The sequence below is a fragment of the Rhipicephalus sanguineus genome, chromosome 3, assembly GCF_013339695.2.
Source record: "Rhipicephalus sanguineus isolate Rsan-2018 chromosome 3, BIME_Rsan_1.4, whole genome shotgun sequence".
NCBI lineage: Eukaryota > Metazoa > Arthropoda > Arachnida > Ixodida > Ixodidae > Rhipicephalus > Rhipicephalus sanguineus.
In genome coordinates, this window is record NC_051178.1 from 232,108,109 (window position 1) to 232,135,534 (window position 27,426).

Consider the following 27,426-nt stretch of genomic DNA (forward strand, 5'->3'; position numbering starts at 1 on the left):
ATTTGACGCTTTGTACCGCTACAATACGTCTGAGACATTTCTGTGCGCCAGGTTCTTCGGAGAGAAATGGTAAAAAACAGAGTCCCTCAACAATTTCAGTGTTATCAAAGGACTCTGGTAAAAGATAGCCCGTTAGTGAATATGTTGCTAGCGAATCCTTTACGCCAGAAGATAAATAGGATATGAAAAATTATCGCACTTTTATGTCTTCAATGAACTGTGAGTGCTCACTCTGTAGCTATCGTCTTCGCACGATGCGTCGCAAAAAATCCCCACCGTGTTTTCTGCTGCTCTACACGTGTAGGTGATGCGCTATTACGAAAACGGTAATACGCTTACGGACAGGTAAGATTGTACCGCGGTATTCGCGCATCATGCGGAGGCTTCTTACTGACGTTATTGCAAGTTGATGGCAACCAGCTAGCTGTCGCCAAGAAGCAGCGATACGCATCATTACGAATGTATCAAGCAAAAAAGCTGACCTCACCGCGGTATAAAGAGCTGTCATGTTAAGCAGCCAACCAATCCCAGTAAGTTTTTCGGAATGAAACTGGTATGCTTGAGCACAGTGTAAGAAGTGGCTTTGAGCAAGAATGGCAGAACATTCGGGAATGCACTCAGAATTTCATTCCAATTAAACAAGTTGGTCGCAGTTACGAAAGTTTCAAGTAAACGCTTTTGACATACCCTTTGCTGCTTCATTATAGAGATCTATAATAGCAATTTGCAAATGTTTGAAGTATCTTAAGATACAGTTAGGAAGTATCGTATCGGATACATTTTTTCGGGAGTATCTTGTATCTGTATCTCAAATACTTCTTGCCAGAGTATCTTGTATCGTATCGCGATACAATTTCAAAGTATCTTTGCCCAGCCCTGATCCTACGCTATAGAAACGTTCAACTCGAGAACACTGACACCAAAAATAGCATTGAATAAGAATGTCGAAGTATTTTCATGTTTTATTGAACATATAGAAGCTCTAACGCATTCGAAAGATAAACGGTGAATACTTCTGCAGGCTTCTCTCGTACTTTTTGTGTAATTCAATTTTTCCACCGTCGTCATCACTGCAATATGGGACAAAACGCAGTAAATGTGTCCGCAATAAAATAAACAAAAAAAACCAGCAAACATCCGACTTTCATTAAGGTACACGGTCGCATGTGACCTAGTTTTTTTTTTTTTTTAACTGCGATGCTCACTAATGCACTTTGGTGTGAACACCGTTACACTCACTAAACCTCAGACCAGGTAAAAACATCTGAGAGCACGTGCGGTGCAGCTTGTTTACGGCAACGCAGATTGTGAAAGCCTGCTTAATCAACGTGAGCTCGACGCTACTACATTTTGCACTTTTCCAAATCAACGTGTACAGATTGCGGTGGACCTCAAGCTCCCCCGGTTACCAGGCTGTCTTGTGGGACAAGAGACGGCACGTCCGAAACGAACACTTTAATGCAACATTGTACTAAAAAAGAACAGATGGCTTCGTGCCATCGAGCGAGCGGCAGCTCGTGAGGAACAATGACGAATGATAAACGACGTCTGCCAGGTTAATAATAATAATAATATAATAATTACATAAAATAATAATAATAATATAATAATAATAATAATAATAATAATAATAATAATATACTGGGGTTCAACGTCGCAAAACCACGATATGATTAGAGAGACGCCGTAGTAGAGGGCTACGGACGTCCTGCCAGGTTGATGAAGACGAGTTCTAAACAGCATGACAAGGATAGGGATATTCGCAGCATATGAGAAACTGCCATCATCCCAAACAAATGCTCTGAAAACTCGAAAACTGAAAGGGGAAGTTGATTGCTATTTTTTGGTTTGGATTAGCGTGAGTGCTATGAGCGAGGCCAAACGCTTTTACGACGCTTGGCTAAGATCTCCACCTCGCGGTGTGTTAAGGCCTTGGCAAAATTGAAACTTCTATGAAAACGCGCCCGAATGAGACGGACGTGTAACGCGTTGCAGGTGTGTAATCGCGGAGGCCACAGCCATGACGGAATTACTTTACCGTCTCCCAGAGGACAACACCACCCCGCCGACCAGGAGAGTGGTAGATATAAAGGGGCGTTTGTAGAGCCTGTAGAGTCCTGTGGACCGTGGCGCAGTGGATAACGTGCCCGGCATCTGTTGTTGCGGACCGAGTGGTCGTGGCTTCGATGCCCGTTGACGGAACTTTCTTTCTTTGCCATCTGATCGTGTAAATTTTTTCGACATCGTTTCCGCGACGGAAATACGTCACTGATGTCTTGGTGGATCCCGGCATAAAACACTTTCGTGTTAAAAATTGCTCATGTGCGCAAATACTTTCCCCAGATTTATGCCATTTAAGCGTTTCTATATTGCTACGAAATTCTGCGCATTTATTTTGTAAGTAGAAGCACGCCGTCATAATTATACTACACATTTGTTCGGTGATGTTTTTTTTTTTTTTTTGAGGAGAGCGTTGAATATGAATTCGAACACTTTTTGTTTAATGTCCCACTGCAAAAATGGCTTGCCCCTGTGCCACAGTCAGAAGTCATCACGTGTAACTATACAGGCAACTTTAGGCCACTATAGTACTGCCAAGGTACAGTGCATTTGTGCGAATTATTCTCGTTAAATCAGTACTTCAGGTAAAATTGTTGTTTGGGCTAGAACTTTCACATGAAATATAAATATCAGCTTTATAAAGTTGCTATTGAAGGTTCCTGCTCCGAAGATGCACTGATTAAGATTTCTAATCTTGTAGTAAAGGCAGAAGTAACGTCCGTTACTTTTTTTCGGTAACGGTAACGCGTTCCTTTTTCTTTAACATAGCGAGTAACGTATTTAGTTATTTTTTAGGTAACGCATAAGAACACTGTTTACTGTACAGCAAGGTTACCAAAGAAACCATATGAAGCACAGCTTGTAAAAGGACGTGATTCTGTGCTTGCTCACAGTGCTCCGATCGAAAATAAGTTTCTTCTTTTTTTTTTAATTTGCGTTACCGAAAGCAGCTCGAACGGGTACCGGCTAGCTCTTTATCGGGTCTCAGCGTTCGATCGAAGGTTTGTTCTTTCTGTTTGTTTTCACGAGACTGAGTATATATACATACTGAATACAATGCAGACTTTCACGAAGTTTCGGAGCACTGAACCAGGTCGTCGAATCGAACGCAGGTAAAGCACAGCCCGGTTTTGGAGAGCCTGCTCTGCGCAGCGATGAAGTAGGTAGCGCAAGGTAGGCGCCGTAGTATCCAATGCTTTCAGCGTCACGATGGATGGGCGCGGGCGCGCTCGATAAGACTTGCAGCGCGCTTTCCATTCAGCGCTTTGCGAACGCATAGATCTCGCGATGCTGAGCCGAGACGGCGTCGATGGTACCCGTTGATTTTTCTCTTTTGCGGACAGGGATATTTACGGAGCACGCATTCGCATCGTTCGGACGCTTACTTCTGGTTATTATTCAGCGAAGGAAAGCCCGTGTACTTAAATAAGCGTGCAGCAGCTTCCATAATTAACGAGACACTATAGAAGCGCTATTTCGTTATACCTTCCGCAGCTGAGTGTTCCCGCTTCCGAGCAACTTAATTCTTAGAAATACAGGGGGAAAGGCCTTTGCAACACTGTAACTTTATTTATTTTGGTGTCGACATTTTCTCGGAGCTGCATGGCTTCATAAGTTGTTTGTGTGTCTCAAATGAGTACTTACTGAAGTATATTAACTAGACCAATCGGAATTGAAGTACTGCAATAAAACATTTCTTTGCGTAAAGGCAACCCAGAAGCAGGAAAAAGAAAACAGCTATCTGAAAGAAGGGAACGTGATTTCGTGTAGCGGGAGAAAGTTGCTTTGGTATTCCTACAGGAGCAAGCTTTCGTATTACAATAAAAAAAAGAAGTCCTACACAAAAATGAAAGCTTCGAATAAGCCCTGAGGTCAGTCCGTGGCTGAAGATTAGCGTTTCTTTACCTGTTGTAGTTTTTCTCCAGGGAGTGCTTACGCGCTTCAGTACTTTAATGATAGCAACTGAATGATGTGCTCTGCGATATCGCAATATTTACCACCTTCCCACTTGTTCCGTATATACACCCAGAACATTACCACTCATCAATAGCTTAACATACTTTTAGCAGTGTCCCGGAAGTTGTATTCTTTAAGATTCATCTGTATTACTCTCGCAAGTTTATAAACGTAGAACTCACTAATAGCGGTCGCGCCTGTAAAATCTGAATATATTGCGGTTAATTTATATTTTCTTTTTAAGATTTACGTCTTCCACGGAGACGGCATTTTAGATACATTCGCGTTGTCCATGTTGCACCGCAACTTCGAGTTTCTCAAAGGGAAACTCGAAGTTGGGGGCGAGGAGTTTCCAGCGCTCGGTTGAGTTATGCATCCCAGGTGGCGGGGAAGTTGGTATATCAAGGAGAACGGGAGTGGCGCGTGAAGACTACGCGAGGAACTAGAGCCGTGTGCTTGGGAACAACCGCGGGAAGACATCCCCACGGGTGCTGTTCCGGGCCACCACACCATCACCGCCATATGCCGCACCAGATTTACTCCGCGAATGATGATGGATGTTTCACGGCGTCCCTGTCGTGGTCTTGTGGCCTTGCTGACACATGAGAGCGCGCCCGCCATTACAACATACTTCGCACGTCCGTTGTCCTGGGAGGAATGACAAAATTGGATAACACTGTGTAACGCGTTTTGATGCCATTAGGCGAACTATCGCAAAAAAAAAAAATTACGAATCGCAGTATTGCTGTCAATGGTAAAAAAAACTGCTGCACAATTGAGGTTTACGAAATGAACATAAGGAACTGATTGAGGTTACTTTATCGTCCCATTTTCCCGAGAACCGTGCACTTTGGCAGTTCACACGGTGGCCTTCAAATTGTTGTATAAAGTAAAAAGCGTCGCCACATTCTTCGCACACAGAGTCGCGATTACCATCACTGCACATTCCTGCAAATTATCGTGGTTACCAGCAAACATAAGCGCAAAGAATCATTGCACTCAGGAGCGCCAATTTATTTTGTTCATATACAGCATTCAGCGAGTGGGCACAACGCATATGCTAGTTCGTCACTTGAGCAGTGCCTAGTGAAAATCTAAAACCTGCGGTTTGCATACTTGAAGTGATCCTTGATATACCTGATCGTGCGGACAGACACGTCTTAATATGCGGTATGTGTGATGTGCTGCGTGATATACGCTTGGCATATCGAGTAAAATATCATATTTTTCGCTGCACTGGAAAACAGACAAGGACCACTTTGTATGTGCTTCCTCGCAACTTACGCTCATCAAAGTCTCGATTGGTCAGTTCTCCACAAGCCTCAACGCGGCTCAACTTTTACGAGCTTGTACGTCGCAGACGCACGTGGTCATGGCAACCAGTTGTTCTCTTTTGTGAAAGGCCTCTCATATTATTGAAAAAATAAACGCGTAGAATACAATAGAATGTTTCGTGTGTTGCGAAATGACATCAACATTTTTTTAAAGACGATAGTCTTTCTTGGGGAACTTAAACGCAGAATATTTGGTCTGTCTTTCTGTTTGTCGGCACGTCACCCAATTCAGTTACCCGGCCAAAGTTGAACCACTTGCCTTACCGCCCACCCATCTTGAACTGTACGGCTGTTGATACTTGTTAACGTTGTCGATCAAAAAGTAAATATTACGCATATCTGAGGCGCAACGTCATTAGGTAGGTATTAGATGGTGTGTTCCTTTAATAGAAAATACATAGATACACAGTTTTAAAGACCGTAGTTTCTTAAGCTGCGCTGAAAATGCGACTGCGCTGAAACTTGTCTTCCTCCGTGCCCTCTGCACAAGCTCATGTTGTGTTTTCGATTTCGGTTCAGTATTGCATTGTACGAATGACAGGGAGCGCCGCTCTGGCATTCCTGTTTTACCAGGCGACGTGTAAATAAGAGAGTTTGTGGAGAGTACTCGTTGAGTGCGGACGCTTCATCTCACGCAGCGCCTCTTCTATCGTCTTTAGACGACATTTGCAGCGAAGCACCCAGATACGCGGCCAATTTTTTTATTCTCTCATTCTGACAAGGTTTAGAAAGGTGCAGCATTTTCGAAAAGTTTCCCTGCAGCATGACGTACCGGTGTAAAAGACAGCAAAGGTGAAGCCGCAAGGGACCAGATACAGGAAATGTTTTTACACGAAACTCTCCGCTGAATTTTTCATAGTGCAACTTGGTTTCGTAATTCCATTTTCAATCGTCTTTTATTTGACAAAATTTACTTTGAAGCCAGCGATTGCGCCACTCGACGCGAACTTGAAATTTTATTAGGAACTCAAGAAATTTACTCCACTCGGACCACCGTGCACTCAATTATTCCTTTATTTCTATTTTTTTAAGCCACGATGTGCCATTTCGTTGCTATTCCTCTCAAATGAGGGTTTCAGATTTTTTTTTCTTTTTCTGCAACTGGAACAGTAATATCATCAACGTGTACATAATGCTTTTCGCAAGACAGCGCTCACTAAAGAACCACGTTAATCTACAACTTGCTCTTCGAATAAACAGAAAAAAGACATAACTCGCACCGTGTCGGACAGGCTGGATCTCAAAGATGTGCACATATTTCACTATCTCCAAGGCACGGATGCTCCAGTGTGTATACACGCTTGCACATTCAGTGAAGTAACTGCGCTTCATGAGATGCTGAGAGAGAGAAAGCCCAAGCTTTTTCGGTGTTTCTGAAATTCCCACGTCTGCAACATTCACTTCTGACGTATACTGCTTCATCTGAACGTGTAAAGAATTGTTAATATTGACTCAAGTACACGCAACTCCTCATCAAATCAATATATATTATCCTTGGTGCTAGTTGCGCATGTGCTTCACTTTTTCTAGTTTTTGTTACGCATACTAACGAGAATTTGCACAAATACAACCGCTCAAGCTGTTCACCTTCATTAAGAAATCAAGAGAATACGTAAGCGATTCCTTCTAACCCGACATGGTTTACTGTAGGAGCCGCTCAACATCTTCTCACAGCGAACACCCCTGGTAAAAGAAGGCTCAAATGCGTTTCGCTTAATGTTTCTTTGAATCAGAGGAACTTATGAAAGCTCTAGCATGAGCTCTCCTTCGCACGTTGGTGACAGATAACATGAGAACAATGAAATACTTTCATCAGTTGTTGTTTCTTTTGTTTGTTTGTTTTTTACAGTCGTCTATTACCACAGTTCATAAATCAGCGTGTCGCAACACAACAAGTATTTAAAATGGCGAAGTTATTGCGAGTAGGCGCTTGAACGTGGATCACCTTTACCGAAGACTATCTTCAAGCTTTTCCTTTTAGGGGCGAAGCTCCTTATGCCGTGGGTCTGTCTATAGTGTACTGGAATAGATCTAGTACACTATAGGTCTGTCCATCCTCCGTTTGTTTGTAGCGTTGTAGTAGCTCGTGAGAAGCGCGCGTTCTGCTATGCAGTAGAAGAAGAAGGCGACGTTGACGAGTGAGACTCTCGTGCGTATTCGCCTGTGTGGCATTCTTTCTTTTTTACTGCGCGCGTTCTGGTATGCAGTATAAGAAGAAGACGACGTTGACTAGTGACACTCTCGTTGCGTGTTCGCCTGTGTGGCGTTCTTTCTTCTTTACTACGTCTCGTGTTTTCAACGACACCCGCGGAGACAACATTTCAGAAGTAACGCGCCATGGGGCTCCCTCTTGGCACGCTTTCTCTTTAGCTCGGAGTCGCCAGATGGAAGACAAGGCTACGGAACGGTGGGCACGGAAGGCAGCGGCAGCGCGCGCTCGCAGACAGAATCCTGACGTGAGAGCCCGCGAGGCCGAAGCTGCACGTCGACGCAGCGAAGCAGATTCCGCCGTTCGAGCCCGCGAAGCCTAAGCTGCTCGACAAGCTGCACGGCTGCGGCGAGAAGACCCCGCCGTTCCAGCCCGCGAGGCCGAAACTGCTCGACAAGCTGCACGGCAGCGGCGCGAAGACCCCGCCGTTCGAGCCCGCGAGGCCGAAGCTGCTCGACAAGCTGCACGGCTGCGGCGTGAAAACCTCGCCGTTCGAGCCCGCGAGACCGAAGCTGCTCGACAAGCCGCACGGCTGCGGCGCGAAAACCTCGCCGTTCGAGCCCGCGAGGCCGAAGCTGCTCGACAAGCTGCACGGCTGCGAGCAAAAACCTCGCCGTTCGAGCCCGCGAGACCGAAGCTGCTCGACAAGCTGCACGGCTGCGGCGAGAAGACCCCGCCGTTCCAGCCCGCGAGGCCGAAGCTGCTCGCCAAGCTGCACGGCTGCGGCGCGAAAACCTCGCCGTTCGAGCCCGCGAGACCGAAGCTGCTCGACAAGCTGCACGGCTGCGGCGAGAAGACCCCGCCGTTCGAGCCCGCAAGACCGAAGCTGCTCGACAAGCTGCACGGCTGCGGCGCGAAAACCTCGCCGTTCGAGCCCGCGAGACCGAAGCTGCTCGACAAGCTGCACGGCTGCGGCGAGAAGACCCCGCCGTTCGAGCCCGCGAGACCGAAGCTGCTCGACAAGCTGCACGGCTGCGGCGAGAAGACCCCGCCGTTCCAGCCCGCGAGACCGAAGCTGCTCGACAAGCTGCACGGCTGCGGCGCGAAAACCTAGCCGTTCGAGCCCGCGACGCCGAAGCTGCCCGACAAGCTGCACGGCTGCGACGCGAAAACCTCGCCGTTCGAGCCCGCGAGACCGAAGCTGCTCGACAAGCTGCACGGCTGCGGCGCGAAGACTCCGCCGTTCGAGCCCGCGAGGCCGAAGCTGCTCGATAAGCTGCACGGCTGCGGCGTGAAAACCTCGCCGTTCCAGCCCGCGAGACCGAAGCTGCTCGACAAGCCGCACGGCTGCGGCGCGAAAACCTCGCCGTTCCAGCCCGCGAGACCGAAGCTGCTCGACAAGCCGCACGGCTGCGGCGCAAAAACCTCGCCGTTCGAGCCGCGAGGCCGAAGCTGCTCGACAAGCTGCACGGCCGCGGCGCGAAAACCTCGCCGTTCGAGCCCGCAAGACCGAAGCTGCTCGACAAGCTGCACGGCTGCGGCGAGAAGACCCCGCCGTTCCAGCCCGCGAGGCCGAAGCTGCTCGACAAGCTGCGCGGCTGCGGCGCGAAGACCCCGCCGTTCGAGCCCGCGAGACCGAAGCTGCTCGACAAGCTGCACGGCTGCGGCGCAAAAACCTCGCCGTTCCAGCCCGCCAGACCGAAGCTGCTCGACAAGCTGCACGGCTGCGGCGAGAAGACCCCGCCGTTCCAGCCCGCGAGGCCGAAGCTGCTCGACAAGCTGCACGGCTGCGGCGCGAGGACCCCGCCGTTCGAGCCCGCGAGGCCGAAGCTGCTCGACAAGCTGCACGGCTGCGACGCGAAAACCTCGCCGTTCGAGCCCGCGAGACCGAAGCTGCTCGACAAGCTGCACGGCTGCGGCACGAAGACCCCGCCGTTCGAGCCCGCGAGGCCGAAGCTGCTCGACAAGCTGCACGGCTGCGGCGAGAAGACCCCGCCGTTCGAGCCCGCGACGCCGAAGCTGCCCGACAAGCTGCACGGTTGTTGCGCGAAGACCCCGCCGTTCGAGCCCGCGAGGCCGAAGCTGCTCGACAAGCTGCACGGCTGCGGCGAGAAGACCCCGCCGTTCGAGCCCGCGAGACCGAAGGTACTCGACAAGCTGCACGGCTGCGGCGAGAAGACCCCGCCGTTCGAGCACGCGAGGCCGAAGCTGCTCGACAAGCTGCACGGCTGCGGCGCGAAGACCCCGCCGTTCGAGCCCGCGAGGCCGAAGCTGCTCGACAAGCTGCACGGCTGCGGCGCGAAAACCTCGCCGTTCCAGCCCGCGAGACTGAAGCTGCTCGACAAGCTGCACGGCTGCGGCGACAAGACCCCGCCGTTCGAGCCCGCGAGGCCGAAGCTGCTCGACAAGCTGCACGGCTGCGGCGCGAAAACCTCGCCGTTCGAGCCCGCGAGCCCGAAGCTGCTCGACAAGCTGCACGGCTGCGGCGCGAAAACCCCGCCGTTCCAGCCCGCGAGACCAAAGCTGCTCGACAAGCTGCACGGCTGCGGCACGAAGACCCCGCCGTGCGAGCCCGCGAGGCCGAAGCTGCTCGACAAGCTGCACGGCTGCGGCGAGAAGACCCCGCCGTTCGAGCCCGCGACGCCGAAGCTGCCTGACAAGCTGCACGGTTGTTGCGCGAAGACCCCGCCGTTCGAGCCCGCGAGGCCGAAGCTGCTCGACAAGCTGCACGGCTGCGGCGCGAAGACCCCGCCGTTCGAGCCCGCGAGACCGAAGCTGCTCGACAAGCTGCACGGCTGCGGCGCGAAAACCCCGCCGTTCCAGCCCGCGAGACCGAAGCTGCTCGACAAGCTGCACGGCTGCGGCGAGAAGACCCCGCCGTTCCAGCCCGCGAGGGCGAAGCTGCTCGACAAGCTGCACGGCTGCGGCACGAGGACCCCGCCGTTCGAGCCCGCGAGGCCGAAGCTGCTCGACAAGCTGCACGGCTGCGGCGAGAAGACCCCGCCGTTCGAGCCCGCGAGACCGAAGCTGCTCGACAAGCTGCACGGCTGCGGCGCGAAAACCTCGCCGTTCGAGCCCGCGACGCCGAGGCTGCCCGACAAGCTGCATGGTTGTTGCGCGAAGACCCCGCCGTTCGAGCCCGCGAGGCCGAAGCTGCTCGACAAGCTGCACGGCTGCGGCGCGAAGACCCCGCCGTTCGAGCCCGCGAGGCCGAAGCTGCTCGACAAACTGCACCGCTGCGGCGCGAAAACCTCGCCGTTCCAGCCCGCGAGACCGAAGCTGCTCGACAAGCTGCACGGCTGCGGCGAGAAGACCCCGCCGTTCCAGCCCGCGAGGCCGAAGCTGCTCGACAAGCTGCACGGCTGCGGCGCGAAGACCCCGCCGTTCGAGCCCGCGAGGCCGAAGCTGCTCGACAAGCTGTACGGCTGCGGCGCGAAAACCGCGCCGTTCGAGCCCGCGAGACCGAAGCTGCTCGACAAGCTGCACGGCTGCGGCGCGAAAACCCCACCGTTCCAGCCCGCGAGACCGAAGCTGCTCGACAAGCTGCACGGCTGCGGCACGAAGACCCCGCCGTTCGAGCCCGCGAGGCCGAAGCTGCTCGACAAGCTGCACGGCTGCGGCGAGAAGACCCCGCCGTTCGAGCCCGCGACGCCGAAGCTGCCCGACAAGCTGCACGGTTGTTGCGCGAAGACCCCGCCGTTCGAGCCCGCGAGGCGGAAGCTGCTCGACAAGCTGCACGGCTGCGGCGAGAAGACCCCGCCGTTCGAGCCCGCGAGACCGAAGCTGCTCGACAAGCTGCACGGCTGCGGCGAGAAGACCCCGCCGTTCGAGCCCGCGAGACCGAAGCTGCTCGACAAGCTGCACGGCTGCGGCGAGAAGACCCCGCCGTTCGAGCCCGCGAGGCCGAAGCTGCTCGACAAGCTGCACGGCTGCGGCGCGAAGACCCCGCCATTCGAGCCCGCGAGGCCGAAGCTGCTCGACAAGCTGCACGGCTGCGGCGAGAAGACCCCGCCGTTCGAGCCAGCGACGCCGAAGCTGCTCGACAAGCTGCACGGTTGTTGCGCGAAGACCCCGCCGTTCGAGCCCGCGAGGCCGAAGCTGCTCGACAAGCTGCACGGCTGCGGCGAGAAGACCTCGCCGTTCGAGCCCGCGAGGCCGAAGCTGCACGGCTGCGGCGCGAATCGGATCTTCAAAATGTGAAGGACCGTGACGCGGCGAGAATGCGCGCGTACCGGCAGGCAGAGTCCGAGGCTGTGCGAGCACGTGAAGTGGCTGCAAAACGCATCAGGCGGGTTCTGCCCGACGGCGCCGACGCGCGCTTCCAGCGGGGCTTCCTTGATAACAGTTTCGGCCATAGTTGCGGTGTGTGCAACAGATTGTGGTTCTCAAACAATCTAGTCACAATATCTTCCATCAAGAAGGACCACGCTCGCGCCAATGCCATCGCCGTGCTGCAGCGCGAGTTCGCTTGTCCCCAATCATCGTCATTCACCACGTGGATAAAGCTGTGATTGTTCTACCTTATTTGCCTAACGCCACCCAGACATTGTCTTTTAAATAAGCGAGAAGCTGCCAAGAAGCATGTCGTGGAACCGCCGTCCACTCCCGGATCATGAAATGTCCTAATACACAAGAACTCTGTAGTGGCGCGGTGAGAGCCTCGTTTCTAGATAGCGCCGGAAAAAAAATATCACGAAATAAGCAAATCAAAAAGAACTTCTTATAGAGCCTCGAAAATGACAGATGGGAATAATAATTCGACGCAAGTAGAAATTTTGACAACGTGAAACGGGAAATAAAATAAGAGGAAATAAAGAAGCGATAAAATAAAAAGGATCAGAGTTGCTTAAGGATGCCGTGGTGGTCTGGGGAACACTTTCCCGATAAGGAGACCCATGGATCATCGTGCTCCGCCCTGCATGAAGTCTTGCGCTTACACGTTCACTCGTATCTATGGGAGACATGCTCTCAAGGTTAGACTGAACGAAGGTACTCGAAGGCGAAGTCGGGTTTTTGACCGGGCTAGTTGATGAAGATCCACACGTCTTCGTGTGTCTCTTCTTCATCCGTCTGTCAGAATGCGCTGTAAGCTATAATTGAAGTCAGGGTATCGTGAAAAGTATCTTGAAATAAGGGCAGTTGTGAAGTGTTTATTTTTTTGGCTAAGAATGGCACGTATGCCGCAGCATATACCTAGACATCATTTAAACATCGTGCGTTGTCATACTAATAGGTCATAGTGCTTCGAAGACACCCATGAGCCTACCTTATATTAACTGGTTTTTAGTACCGGTACCGATACGCGCGCTTATTTGCTGTGAAAGTTCCATGCTCAACGTATACCTAAAAATCGGTGCATCTGGTTTCTCAGATACATTGTGGCCTGAAACGCAGAAACCTCATAAGAAAAATTAATGCAGTCATTCTTATAAACGTTCATTCGAGGTTTCAGTGCTTTTGAGGCATCTACAAAGCGGTAAACGACGCGCAGATTTTAGGTCCGGATAGGCTATTTAATTACGTAGGACAGGCGCGACCTCACTCACATTGTGCTTTGTCAGTCAAAACTCAGCGCTACGCGCGTGAATTTGCACGTGTCTATATTCAGCTGCAGAGCCACAGCGTGGTCAACTGAAAGCTGTTAAGTGCCACAACGAAGTGAATTATCAAATCATCAGGTTTGCAAGGAGAGAGAGAGAGAGAGAGGCAAAGGAAAGGCAGGCAGGTTAACCAGGTTGCGCCCGGTTTACTACCCTACACGGTGGGAGGAGAGAGGCGAGGAAAAGAATACAGAAAGGAAGAAGGAAAGAGAAGAGCACTAATACGTTCGCAGGCAAAGTAGCGTTCTCTGCATGTACCCAGAAGATCTCCAGCTGCGAACTGTTTCAGAGTCTGGTTTAGTCTGCCATAGTCTTAAATGAACTAGATTGTAATCCATGACGTCAATGAAGGTTCGAAAGGACTGGCTCCAAGGTATCCTGAACTTGCAGTAGGCCGTAATCATTCTCATAGGCTGTAATAACTCACTTCTTTCCCTGCCCAAGAAACGAAAGCAGACGTCAAGTGCTTGTTCTTTTCTCTTTTTCTTTTGTTTTTTTTTATTTATAACTGCGGGCCTTGATGTAACGGCACTACTGTAGGGTAGACGTAATGTTGCGCACTTGTTCTGCGTCAAGATAGCCTCCATTTCCTGATAACGTTCGGAGAACAGCACGCTCCGCTTGTCGAGGAAAGATGCAGATGCGCGAGGTGCGTTTTTAATTGCGGAAGTCGAATCATAGAGAAACCCATGTGACTCCCGGAGTCTCCCTCATTCTACGAAAGCATACCGGAACATGAGGGACGTGAATTAGCGGTGCGGAAAGAAAAACAGCGTTTCCGAAAAGCGTGCCCTATAGGGCACCACTCACTCGGTAGAGCTGTCATATGTCGAAGGCAAATCGTGAGAGCTCATGTCTGTCGAGAGTGCCCTCGCTCATCTATTCAGGCATCGGATGTGCTTTTGCGTTCACTTTTGGTAAAACGGTTGGTGTCTGTTGGACAAACAGCACCTCGAAGGGCAGAAGCAATCACCGTGTTGCTTTTTATTAAATGCAACCTAAAGTCCCTAGATTTTTCACTTTTACCAAAGTAGCGACAACAGCCTCCTCTCCCGACCTTCTCTCAAGCTCAGCCGGTGTCTGCCGCCATGTTCTTCCTAACCAAGAAGATTTACAAAGCCACGTTTGTTTAAGTATATTAGCCATGCACCTTTCAGCGGACAATATGCGAACGCGACGCGCATCTCTCCCCCCACTAAGACCCCGTCATCAGTGACGCCTTTTCCAGAGACTGTTTCACCAGGCTCTAGAAAAACTTTACCCAACGAAATTCATCGGCGGCGCTTCAATGGTTGTCGCTACTTAACAACGAAGTGAACAAAGATCTACATAAAAATCTAGAGAATGTAGTGCAACCCATCTCTGTGTGCATTCTTCCATTCTATCTTCGCCCTCAGGAGAAGAATTACATAATGCCAGGGCGCTGTTCTGCAATAAAGGCCGCCTAGGAAGAGAGAGAGAGAGAAGAGGGAGAAAGGAAAGACAGGGAGGTTAACCAGAAGCAGTCTCCGGTTTGCTACCCTGCACGTGGGAAGGGGAAAGGGGATGTAAAAGAATGAAAGAGAAGAAGAAGAGTATATTATATACCTTCATTTCATGTTTGGTAGCAACCTCGTTACGAGGTCTCACTTGCATTGTATCTTACCTTCGAATAACAGAGAGCTGAGCTAGTTGGTAAGTATTCATTCTAAAAAGACAGGGCGTGCAAACACGGACACAAGAAAGAAGTCAGGACACCACAAACGCCGACTAACAACTGAAGAGACGCACAACGGCTGAAAAGAAAGAAGGCACGAAAACTTATCTGCGCATGCCCATGCAACAGGCGAACCTATCAATCCGGCACGCGTGGCGGTCTACGTGGAAGATAACTGTTAAGGCATTTGATTTCATCTTTATGCAAGTTAATCGACGGTTGGCTCACGCATGCGCTACCACTATTCTCGATATGCCATGCTTCAATCATCAGAGCGTGCCTTGGTTTGCCCAGATGTACGTCAATAGAGGCAACTATTGCGATTGCTCGTGACCATCCAATGCAAACTCACATTACGGTGGAAGTCCTGAGAACGCACATCAGACATTTTGCACGTGCTCCCTCTCATCACCTTGCAACACTGCCTTCAGAGAGGCGCCACGCATCATTTTCTAAAACTATCGTCAAGTACAACGACAAACTTCCCTCGGGCTTCACCACTGCATCTAAACCACCGATGCCCCCTTGGTGTTTTATTCGACCCACAGTTCAACTCAGTGTACCAGGGATCCGGAAAAAATCTGAGCTGTCGTCACCTGTGTTGAAACAACTGTCTCTGCTTCTTTTGTACGAGAAGTATGCGGACAGTGTACATATATATACAGATGGTTCCACAAACATCCAGTGTTCGTCCGGTGCGGTGGTTGTCCCAGCAAGAGCTACTACCATCAGCTTTAGGACCGACCACTCCACGACGTCGACAGCTGCGGAACTAGCTGCTCTGCGCGCTGCACTTTGTTTGGTTAATCGGGAACCACCTCAACACTGGTTTATCTTCAGCGACTCAAAGGCAGCCCTACAATCTGTGCGATCTGCTCTGCGTCGCGGGCCATATGAACAGCTCGTTTTTGAAATTCGAGGTCTTCTCCACACTTCATATGAGAAAGGGCACCACGTGACGTTTCAATGGCTGCCAAGTCACTGCGGCGTCATAGGGAACGAACAGGCCGATAATGCCGCTCGGACAGCTCATGAAAGCACACAGGAAGATACCATCCCACTTTCAAGGTCTGACGCTGCCAGCAGTCTTCGAGGCCTTGCACAGGAGATCACGCTCGCTCTATGGTGCCCACCAAGCAGCCAAACCAACCGGACTAATCGTCAACGCCACCTGTCCTCTTTGATGCATATCTGTATGCCAACTGGACTCCGCCGAAGAGAGGCCACACTGCTTTATCGCTTGTGGCTAGGGGTGGCATTTACGAAATCCTATTCCTTTCGAATTGGAATGGCCGACAACGCTCTCTGCGATGCCTGTCGTTGCGAGGAGACGCTACACCACGTCCTGTGTGACTGTCCGGTATATAATGCTCAGAGACAGTCATTGGCGTTCGTTCTAGCGCGCCTTGATAGTAGACCAATGTCTGTTCAAACAATACTTGCATGTTGTCAACAGAAGACATCACAACTGAAGGCGACGAAGGCACTGCTGAGGTTTTTGAGAGCGACGAACTTGGCCAAGCGCCTGTGACAGAAATGTCGCGTACCACGCAGGAGTGACCAACTACCACGCAAGAGTGACCGACTGATTCTATGTGTGCTGTGTCATGTGCTATCTTTCTATCTTTCTCTCTCTCTCTTTCCTCTCCATCTTTAAATCTCCCCCACCCTGTCCCCATGTGTAGGGTAGCAAACCGGTTGTCTTATACTGGTTAACCTCCCTGCCTTTCCTTCTCTACTATTTCTTCTCTCTCTCTCTTCAATCATCAGGCGCGTTTCTTCATTTCTATGCCGGTACAACACTGCGCATTCATCAAATTTTGGCGTGCACTTACAATCTCGACAATGTAAAGATAGATTAGAAGGTGAGCCTCCTATTAGCGATCTCTTATGTTCCAACAATCTCTGGTTGATGCATCGGCCCGTCTGTCCTACGTAGAAGCGGCCGCAGCTGAAAGGGATCCTATACACCACACTCGTACGGCAATCAGTGAATTTGTTGGTGTGTTTTACGAAACAAATGTCGGTCCGCTTCTTGTCTTTTACTCCCTCATTCTTTCTCTGCACAGCGGCACAAATCTTACCTAGCTTATTGGCAGCCGTGAAAACAACATTAGCGCCGTATCTACTTCCTACTTTCTTTAGCCTGTGAGATACGCGATGAATGTACGGTATACCTACGACACGTTTCTTCCTATCGCTTTCTGCAACCATGCTAGGACTTAATACAATAGACTTCTTTAAACGTTCAGCGACCGTGGCCACTGCATCACGAGGATACCCTACATCTAAAAGACGCGTAACCTGTGCGTTAAAGCTATCACTCATTTTGTGCTCACACGACTTGGTGAGGGCTGACTTAAAGCAAGACATGGCGATGCCGTTTTTTACAACCTTCGAGTGCTTCGACGAAAAATTTAACAGCGGTTTCGACGATCTAGGAGAATACTGCCAGCACACGTGGTTCTTCTGGAACGTTAAGGAAATGTCTAGAAATTGTATTCCATTATTCTGAGGCACCTCTTTAGTAAAGCTCAGCCCTCCTCCATTTAATTCAAATTTTTCGCTCACGGAAGTTACCACCTTTTGAAAGTCCTCACCACTACAAAAAATCAAGTAATCGTCCACATAACGAAAAACCTTAATAACCGAATTGCCTAAGGCGCCTTCCAAAAGATTATCAATCTTGCTAAGGTATAAATCACTAAGAACCGGAGCAACTTTAGAACCAATACATATCCCCGACTTCTGCACATAAACGCCTGCACATAGGTTGGAAGGAAGGCGTTTATGTGCACTGATTGCCGTACGAGTGTGGTGTATAGGATCCCTTTCAGCTGCGGCCGCTTCTACGTAGGGCAGACGGGCCGATGCATCAACCAGAGATTGTTGGAACATAAGAGATCGCTAACAGGAGGCTCACCTTCTAATCTATCTTTACATTGTCGAGATTGTAAGTGCACGCCAAAATTTGATGAATGCGCAGTGTTGTACCGGCATAGAAATGAAGAAACGCGCCTGATGATTGAAGCATGGCATATCGAGAATAGGGGTAGCGCATGCGTGAGCCAACCGTCGATTAACTTGCATAAAGATGAAATCAAATGCCTTAACAGTTATCTTCCACGTAGACCGCCACACGTGCCGGATTGATAGGTTCGCCTGTTGCATGGGCATGCGCAGATAAGTTTTCGTGCTTTCTTTCTTTTCAGCCGTTGTGCGTCTCTTCAGTTGTTAGTCGGCGTTTGTGGTGTCCTGGCTTCTTTCTTGTGTCCGTGTTTGCACGCCCTGTCTTTTTAGAATCTTACCTTCAATACTACGGATCTTTTTTCGGAAAGCTAAAACGATTACGATTGTCGCATTTGGTGGCATAGCCAGAATTCTCGCTTCATATGTATTTGTTTCATTTCTAAGGCGAAAGCCTTCGATGCCTCCATCAAACGAGAAAATGGACCGTCGGCGTCTATGTCTGGTGGCGTCAACACGAGTGGTGCCAGAAGTAATCATCACGTGGTGACTTCATCGTGACGTTAAAGATAGCCCAATTTTGTGACGTCATCATGACGTCACATAACGTGACGTCCTTTCAGAAGCCACGGAAGTGGCTATATCGCGCAAAGAAAACACAAGGGGAGGGTTAAGGGCAGCGCAAACTTTCGACTGTTTATTCCAAATTCACTGCAGTAGTATATATATATCTATGCAAACGCATGCGCAGAAAGCGAGGCAAACAACGAACATATAACGTGACGTAACCCGATGACGTCATCACATGACTTCGCTTGGTCAAACACATGACATCTTCGCTTGGTCAAAGGTGTGCCAATCACCGAAGGAAAAGGGAGAAGGCAGGGAGGTTAACCAGACAGAGTCTGGTTGGCTACCCTGCGCCGGGGGTAAGGAAAGGGGAGTGGAAGTTTGGGAGATTCAGAGAGAGAGACAGAGAGGGGGGAGCGAAAGAAAAAGAAAGTAAATGATCAATGCAAGGCAGTTAAAGCACTTTTGTGCTTTTTAAGGACTACTGGCCTTTGTGAACGCGTGTGACTATTGTACAGTGCCGATGACGGAGGCTGTGCATAACCAGCTGAGGTGCAGAAAGCTTGCAGTGCCTCCGAACCTTGAGGCCACGTTATGCGCAGAAATATCTCGAAGTGGGACGGGAGATGTTCAATACATCGACAGGGAAAGAAAAGAAGCAGATGGATTTCGCTTTGCAGTTGTCTTAGGTGAATGCATAAGGAACCCTGTGAGTTTTAGGGGCGAAGCTCCTTAAGGCGGCACCCGTTCGTCCCTCGTAGTCGTCGTCGTCGTAGTAGTAGTAGTAGTAGTCGTAGTCCGTAACAAGTCTTACGCTTTGACCTCCAAGGTGGTGCCGGTGGGAGATTTTTCCTGTGCGTTGTTGAACAATAAAAAATTCGCAGCGTGCGCGTTAACTAAAAGCCGAATTCTTCTGTCTCTCATTCCCCATTAGCAGCCATTGGCATGTTCCAGTAGGAAACGTTAGTAGAAGTAGAAGTGTAAGTGTTAGCTAAAAGCCGACTTCTTCTGTCTCTCATTCCCATTAGCAGCCATTGTTTACCTCCAAGGTAGTGCCTGGTGAGATTTCTCCTGTGCGTGATTAAACAATAAAAATTTTGTTCAAAACGCCGTTGATTGATGAAATAAACCAACGAAAGACGTCAGATGTTTTGTAAAAGCAAAATGAAAGAACGCCAGATGTTTCTAAAGCAAAACGAAAAGACGCCAGCTGCTTAACGAAAGACGCCATATTTTTCTAAAGCAATGGTTTTCTAAACAATGAAAATTCACAGCGTACATGTAAAATTAAAGTGAGCTGCAAGTCGTCACAAATCATCGAACCTTTGGTATAAACGCGCCCGATCTCACGTCGGTGATGATGTACTGGGCAGAATTCACGGAAGATCCACGGTTTACCGATGAACCTCCGCAGCTTCGCCCACTCATCATCATTCACTCCGTGGATATGCTGTGATTTTTTCACTTGCTATTATAGAGAAGCTTTAAAAATAATTTTTACACTTTTTTTTCTTTTCACAACCTTTAAGAGGGAGAAAGAGAATACGCAACATATCACGTTTCGTAGAATTCTTCCGTTAGTGCTCGCAGCTCATCAACTGAAACAACGAACCACGGGCGCGTTTCTTTCTTTTCTTTTTTTCATTTAATACGCATAATTTAACGCATATCACACGTTTTGATTTCATGTGAAACGCACGGTTTTAATTTTATTCATTTGTGCCACACTAAGGTTGTGGCATATCGTTTTCGGTTTATAAGCGAGGCCCCTATTCACAGTGATCACTGTAGCCACGGTGACCAAGTCAAAGTGGATCATGATCTGTATACATAATTGCACAACGAAGTTAGCGTTGATTCTACTTCTCTATCTTCATTCGTGTATTTGGAGGATATTTTTAGCAATCTCGCAAGTGGCATTTGCTCTAAGTATAGCCGAGATAATTCTAACTTCGACTACGGCATAATGAAGCGCCCAGAAGTATTAAATGTACAAAAATAAAGCAATACCACCAATCACGAATCTTAGTTTATTAACTTCATTTTTTGTTGTTTGCCTTTAAATAACTTGAATGTTGTCCCACTTTTTGTCCGTGTGTACCAAAAACGTCTTCAAGTTTTAAATATGTCTCGTCCGCTTTTTCTAAGCCAAAATGCTACAACTAAGAAAAGTTCAGCAAGATCTTCACGAACAGCATCACACAGAAATACATGAGACATTCACAATTTCAGATGCACTGAAATGAAAAACACTTAGCCTGCTTGCTGCATATTTCAGTGTATGTTTCAAGTCCAGACCACACGATACAATTTCGATTGAAGTAGTTGTTTGATTTTCTTGGCGAATATATAATTTATAAGATTTATCATCTAAATATGCACAGCAGTACTGTTGGTATGCAGTATAACGTTCTCGAGGGAAGTCCTAGCCACCTGGAGTCCTTGAATTCGAGTTGGTATAGTCAGTTGTTTGTAAAAACGTGAACCTAGTTACGTTCCAAATCTCTCTGAGTGAAATGTACTTTTAGTGCGGCTTCTTTAGCGAATTCTACGTGTTTTACATAGTTAACTATTCACAAAGCTCCTTCGATAACATAACCAAGCGCCAAAGTTTCCGAATGTTCAGCATTATTTTTTTAAGTATAAAGTTTAGAATCTGAGAATACATCGCAGAAAGCTTAGAGACGCACTACGCATTTTTTTTCTGCCCCTTTCCTGCGACTTTTTGTTGTCTCTACCGAAATGGTTAAAACACGCGTCCTTGCTGGGTCTCCTGCAGCTGACATGTGAAGCCTTGCAAGACTTGGAGGCTCTGGATTCAAAAGACACAAACTTGTTCGGGCGTTCTTGCACACAAAGGAGTTATGTTCCGCTTGATCCCGGATGGCCGGGGTGCCTGGTTTTGTTTACTTATTTAGTTCGTAATGTAAGAAAACAACCTCCTACCTTTGCAGCTGATTGTTACACCACGTAAAAGTGCCGATCAGCCTTCTCTTATTCTATTAAAAGTTCCCCCACAGCGCTTTGCCGTAAGCAATGCAATGATTACTCGGCAAAGTTTTGCAGCTTGCTATCTTTAGGAAAGGAAGTGCCGCAGCTTTTACCGATTCAGTAGTTTGTACTCTGACGATGCTTTTGACAGCCGCCCACTAACGTTTCTGCACACTCACATTCCTTTTTCATTTCCACTATTTTTTTAAACAGCGTAGGATGTAGGTACTCAGAAAGGAGGGCTTTTTACTTTGGCTGCGTTATGTGTAACGTGAAACAAGTGGATATTTAATGTGCATCGCCATTCCATTAGGTTGAATATATGCGGGATTTCTGCGCAAGTGCTGGTGCATCACACAGAAAGAGAGTAGAAAACATGACGAATTCCACAGGGCAGTTTCTTGCAGGCAGAAATGTCAGTTATAATGCCTGCAAGTGGTTTACAAAGTTTCAACCACAAAACATTGACGCAATGCGCTGTTAAATAATACTGCTGATAAATATATTTATAAAACAAAACTACAGTGTAATCACTTTTACTTCTCACATACTCTCGCAGAAAAAAAAAGAACTGTGATATGAACAATAAACGAATGTTATGGTGTGAAACGGAGGCAAAGCCATCTGCGGTAAATCTGTGTTTTCCGAGCAGAGACCAGGCTTTCCTTTGCAGTGTCCCTTGCAGTGCTTTTAGTCTCACCAGCTCAAGCCACAGCAGCAATGGCCACACTCCTGGAACGGCCGTTATGCCTATAGATTGTGCGACCTGCCCATCAACCCTCCGGAAACTGACACAGCATGTTCCGGCGGCTTGGCGTCCGATAATGGCAGCCATATTCTTCCTGTCCTCTTCACGTCTGTGTTCTCTTTTTGATTGGCTTTGTTTTCTTTGCCTCTTTGACGCTAAACGTGTACGGGAGTGACGTATCTTCAGCCGCAACTTGTGCTTGTCGAGCAGATAAAAGGCTCTTTGTCGGGAGACGTGACTTACCTCTAAGTGTCGCCGTCTAAGGATCATCAGCGTATGATCAGCGGCGGCGAAATTACCGGCAGTATCTCTACACCATTCTTAATGACTGTAACTTTAAGCCACCGGCATGTCACAGGAGTAGCTGGAATTTGATTTCTCCCTTCGTTTACAAGTCACAGGTTGCTCTGCCATATAATCAACTACTTTTAAAAGAATGTCCAGGTATGCGTATTATGCGTGTTTTATATTTTTTCTCGAGCTTTTCTTTTTCTCGCGTCTTTTCTTGCAACAGATTTATTCGGCTTCTCAGTCTAACCGGTCAACAAAAGCATCGAATCCTGCTTTTTTAGAGATACACTCGGCAATCAGATGGAAGGAGCATTAACGTTTATTCCTTACCTTGCTTGCTTGAGGCGTCAGTACTCTGCCATGACATTTCACTTGTCATCGTGCTTCCTCTCTAATATACTTTAGTTTGTTAGAACCTTTTGCTAGCCAACTAAGCCCCATTGAATTTGACATTTAACGGAATTAGATGAAACATATGTGGAAGATGACCGGGGATGCCCTAGCTTAAACAGGTTTAGTCGCAAGCTAAAGTCGGATAGTGACTGCTTAGAAAGAAATGCGCATTCGATCAGCAAGCCCCGCAAGCAGGCATCAAACGAAACGACTGGCATTCACTGAAATACAACCATATTGAAAGTCACCAACCTCTCCGCTACGATGGTACCCTAGCGGACCCCATTGTTTACGAAATTATGCCCTACTGAAACGTCGTGTCTGCCATCGTAAGCTGCCAAAATTCAGCGAAATTTGTCAAGTACACGAACATACATCAACGAGTGAAGTAAATGTCACACAATGACGTCAAGACTTCATAAATGGCAGCACAAACATGCACGACGAAGGGTGGAGAGGTGGGCCCAATATCCATACCGATGAAATCGATAGATAAGTGAACCAAGAACTGTGATATGGTCGATGACTGACGATAAGCGTTCTGGCTGATAGAGCTCCTTTTGTTTGACGGTCCGCTGTTTACTAGAATGGAAGAGGAAAACCCCAGATACAGCAAATTGTGTGCAATTCAGCTACCCAAAGCGCTTTCCGAGCAGCACGGAGGATGGCGTGTCAAGTGGACGAGTGTTTTGGGAAAGCTATTCACGAAAACAGAGACGACTTGTTTTCGCATGATGTAAAGGCCGCGATATGTCGATATACTGCCGTAACACCGAAACAAAAAGAAAAAGACAGTGTAGCAGCGGCATTCTTCTTCGGCGGAACGTCAAGAAAATTTTCAAGGCCCTCGTTGTCCACTGGTTCAATTGCCAGGATGCAAACTTAAATGCAAGACGGTTTAAAGAAGCTGATACAGCGTTAGGAAAGTTCTCAGAAGTTAGCGCGATTATTAAGAAAAATGAAGGTCTTTGCGAAACTAAAATTGTCATGAAAAGCTTTTACTAATGAAAATGTTTTTACAGCAACACGGCTCTCACTTCATGAATAGTCGTATAAACGCACCTCGAATAATTAAGCAGAAAACAACAACAGAAGGCAGAAAGCAGCCACAAGAAAAAGTAATTTTTCGGCTTCTCGCGGCGAGAACAAGGCATATTTCCTGTTTCTTTTATAGGGGAGTGCAGATGTATAAACGCGAAATCTAAACCGCTGCTTAGCCCCATGTACTGTGAAAGCTCTTTACATTAGCCACGGCTCAGTTCCTGCCAGAGAGGACTGAGGGCTGTTTTAAGTATATAATGCTCAGCAGGATGTGAATAGGTAACGTCCCAGTGACGACGAATTGGTGCGTTACGGTGCCGTTTAGGCGTCATTTTTTTTTCTCAACTTAGCACCCTTATGCGAACCTAGTGCGAGATAATTGCGCTAGCACAAAACAAAACGGAAATAAATTTCATCTTACGCGCGTGGAAAAGAGCCGAAATAGTTTTCGTGTGTACGGTTGAGCTTCTTGCAGTTTTTGACCATTGCCCTATTTATTTTTTATCCTACTTGGGTATTGTGACGAGCAGCAGCAGACGACGCTTGGTGCGTTTCTCGCGCCTTGGCGCGAAGAAAACGAAGACCGGCGCCGAGCTCGTGCGCACTTGACCAGCCTCGTAAGACAAAGGAAAGAGACACGCAGTCCCTTTTTGGTCTCCAATGTGTTCGGTTGTTCGGTTGTCTTTCTTACGCCACTAAGGAAGCCCATAGAAATTCGATGGCCACAGCAGCATGTCAAGGGCATTTATCAAGATTGTTAAAATTAACGAGAAAAGATTTCGAGGCTACTTCGCATGGAAAACGGTAGTGGGACATCTGGCCACTCGCACCGAAGCGACATCCTTGTGGCGACAACACGAAAAGGCATCAAGATGCGTGCCGACGCAGTCGCTTCCACTATATACAAGTGATAGGGGGCGACTTCTCGTAGATGGGAGCAAATTAGGTTTCTTTCGCCATCCTGTTAGTTTCGTAAGGCGAGGCCCCTATAGGCTTTGATGTTTTCCTTCTCCACCAGGTAACCCAACGCCCTGTTGTTTGCTCTGCGTGTCACGTGACTTGTCACGTTTTTTGTAGTCACGTGCTGCGCGGAGAGGGGGCGCTATCTGCCTTCTTGCTGCGCCTCGGGGAGCAGGCATACGACACGAGGGAATATGAGCAATAAATTGGTCCTACAGGAGACTACAGTGACACATTTGGTCGGTGCAGATGCCTAACAGCATTCCTCGTCTATTAGGCATCGTGCTATCTCGCGGAACCTCCTCTGAACACGCGAGATGAACCGTCCTCCAGTAATGAGCTAGCTTTTTCCCTTTCGTGCAGCTTTCAGTAGATGCTGGCTTGTGTTCCACTAATACTTTACTGCAGCATTTGTTTCCTCCCAAAGAGTAATGAGAAAGTTGTGTATGAATGTGGAGCTCCAGTGATCTAGGAAAGTGATGTTTTGTGACAACATTGGATACTCTGTCATTTTTGTATGACGGTTGCCTTCACGAAGGCATACAAAGCATTAATTGCGGTAACTGACAGTGCGGTATGCTTGGCGTGCGGCGCCGGAGAAAACATCGAACACTTTTCCTCAGAAGGTTTTCCTCAACAGATTTTTTTCAGAAGGACAAACGCTTTCTGACGCGTTGTGACAACTGCAATATCGACCGCTCTCGTCGCAGGCGCTGCTGGAACACCATCCCCATCGCTTCTCTGCCACAAGGCAGTGAAGGCACTTTTGTGCTTTTTAAGACCGGCGGGTTTGTGCGAACGCCTCTGCCTATTGGTACAAACCTACAAGCCTCAGCACATTCACTGCTCATTCCCGTCGATCCTTCCTTCATCTCGTTCTTATCTTTGTATTCCTTTTTAGGGGCGAAGCTCCTTATAGCGGCACCCGTTCGTCCCTCGTAGCGTAGTATGTAACCAGTCTTACGCTTTGACCTGCAAGGTGGTGCCGGTGGGAGATTTTTCCTGTGCGTTGTTGAACAATAAAAAATTCGCAGCGTTAGCTAAAAGCCGACTTCTTCTGTCTCTCATTCCCATTAGCAGCCATTCTTTACCTCCAAGGTAGTGCCTGGTGAGATTTCTCCTGTGCGTGATTAAACAATGAAAATTTTGTTCAAAACGCCGTTAATTGATGAAATAAACCAACAAAAGACGCCAGATGTTTTGTAAAAGCAAAACGAAAGAACGCCAGATGTTTCTAAAGCAAAACGAAAAGACGCCAGCTGCTTAACGAGAGACGGCAGATGTTTTCTAAGCAATGGTTTTATAAGCAATGAAAATTCACAGCGTACATGTAAAATTAAAGTGCGCTGCAAGTCGTCATAACTCATCGAACCTTTAGTATAAACGCGCCCGATCTCACGTCGGTGATGATGTACTGGGCAGAATTCACGGAAGATTCACGGTTTACCGATGAACCTCCGCAGCTTCGCCCACTCATCATCATTCACTCCGTGGATATGCTGTGATTTTTTCTTATTTCCCCAGCGTATGGTAGCTAATGGGACACTGTTCTAGTTAACCTCCCTGCCTCCTGCCATTGTTTCCTTCGTTCCTCCTTCCCTGGTAAAAAAACCACGCATCTCCACGACGCGAATCATGACGAGTGGGCGAAGCTGTGGATATCGTATGGGTGAGTAGCCGTACGTTACCCGAGCATTGCCCCATATAATGTAAATTGAGTGACATAAGGTGACAAAGAGTCGACGACAAAGCTAGGTCCTGAGGTCCATGGTGTGTACGCTGAAGTCGACGACTAGTATAAAGGGTTTGTGCTTGTAGGTGTTTTATATTGTTATGTGACAATTATAATTTATATTAACCTATTGTTAAACCTGATGTTTCGATTTTACACGCTGCTGTGCCGTGAGCAAGGACGCCAAACGGACACGGAAGCCAAACGGTCGGACAAGCCTCGGCCTTAAGGTACTTCGCCTCTAAAAATAAAACAGAGCGAGAGAACTACTTTGATACAATAGCTCATCATGGAATGGAAAGCAGCATGGAAGGGCACGTCGTTGCACGATGGGTCAAAAAAGTTAAGATTAGTGCGGGCACAACGCCTCTATAAACTTCAAGATATCGCTTAAATATTGTGCAACAATGACTCACTATATAGCATTGGACCTTACGTAATTCAGTAAGCATTCAATTCGTCTACACTGTTTCCTTACTTAAATTGTTCATTAAACAGCCGGCAACCACAGATAGTGATGGGCCGTTAACACGATGACCAGAGAAAAAACGACTTCGCTGAGGCACCGAAGCCCGTTGAACATTGTCGCCCCAGCAACGCTGAAGGAAACGTCTCTGGAGACCACGTCCCACTGTATACGGTGTGCAGCATGCAACGAGCCAATAGCGTTCTGGCGCTGATCCAATAAATGGCCGGAATTTAATTAACGATGCCCTCCGAGACAAGCGTGAACGAACCGAGTGGACAAGCTTCGTCCGTGGTCCCTGCGGGTTCGCTTCGACGATGACTCGCCCCGCTCCTCAAGAGGCTGAGCAAACCACTCCTCCCTAAGAAACGCGAGGGTTTTCTGCGTGTGCTGCCTTCATCACAGTTCCCTTTAGGAGACTTAACTAATGCGCGACTACGTTTTTGTGTGCTACGGGATTTGTATCTTGCT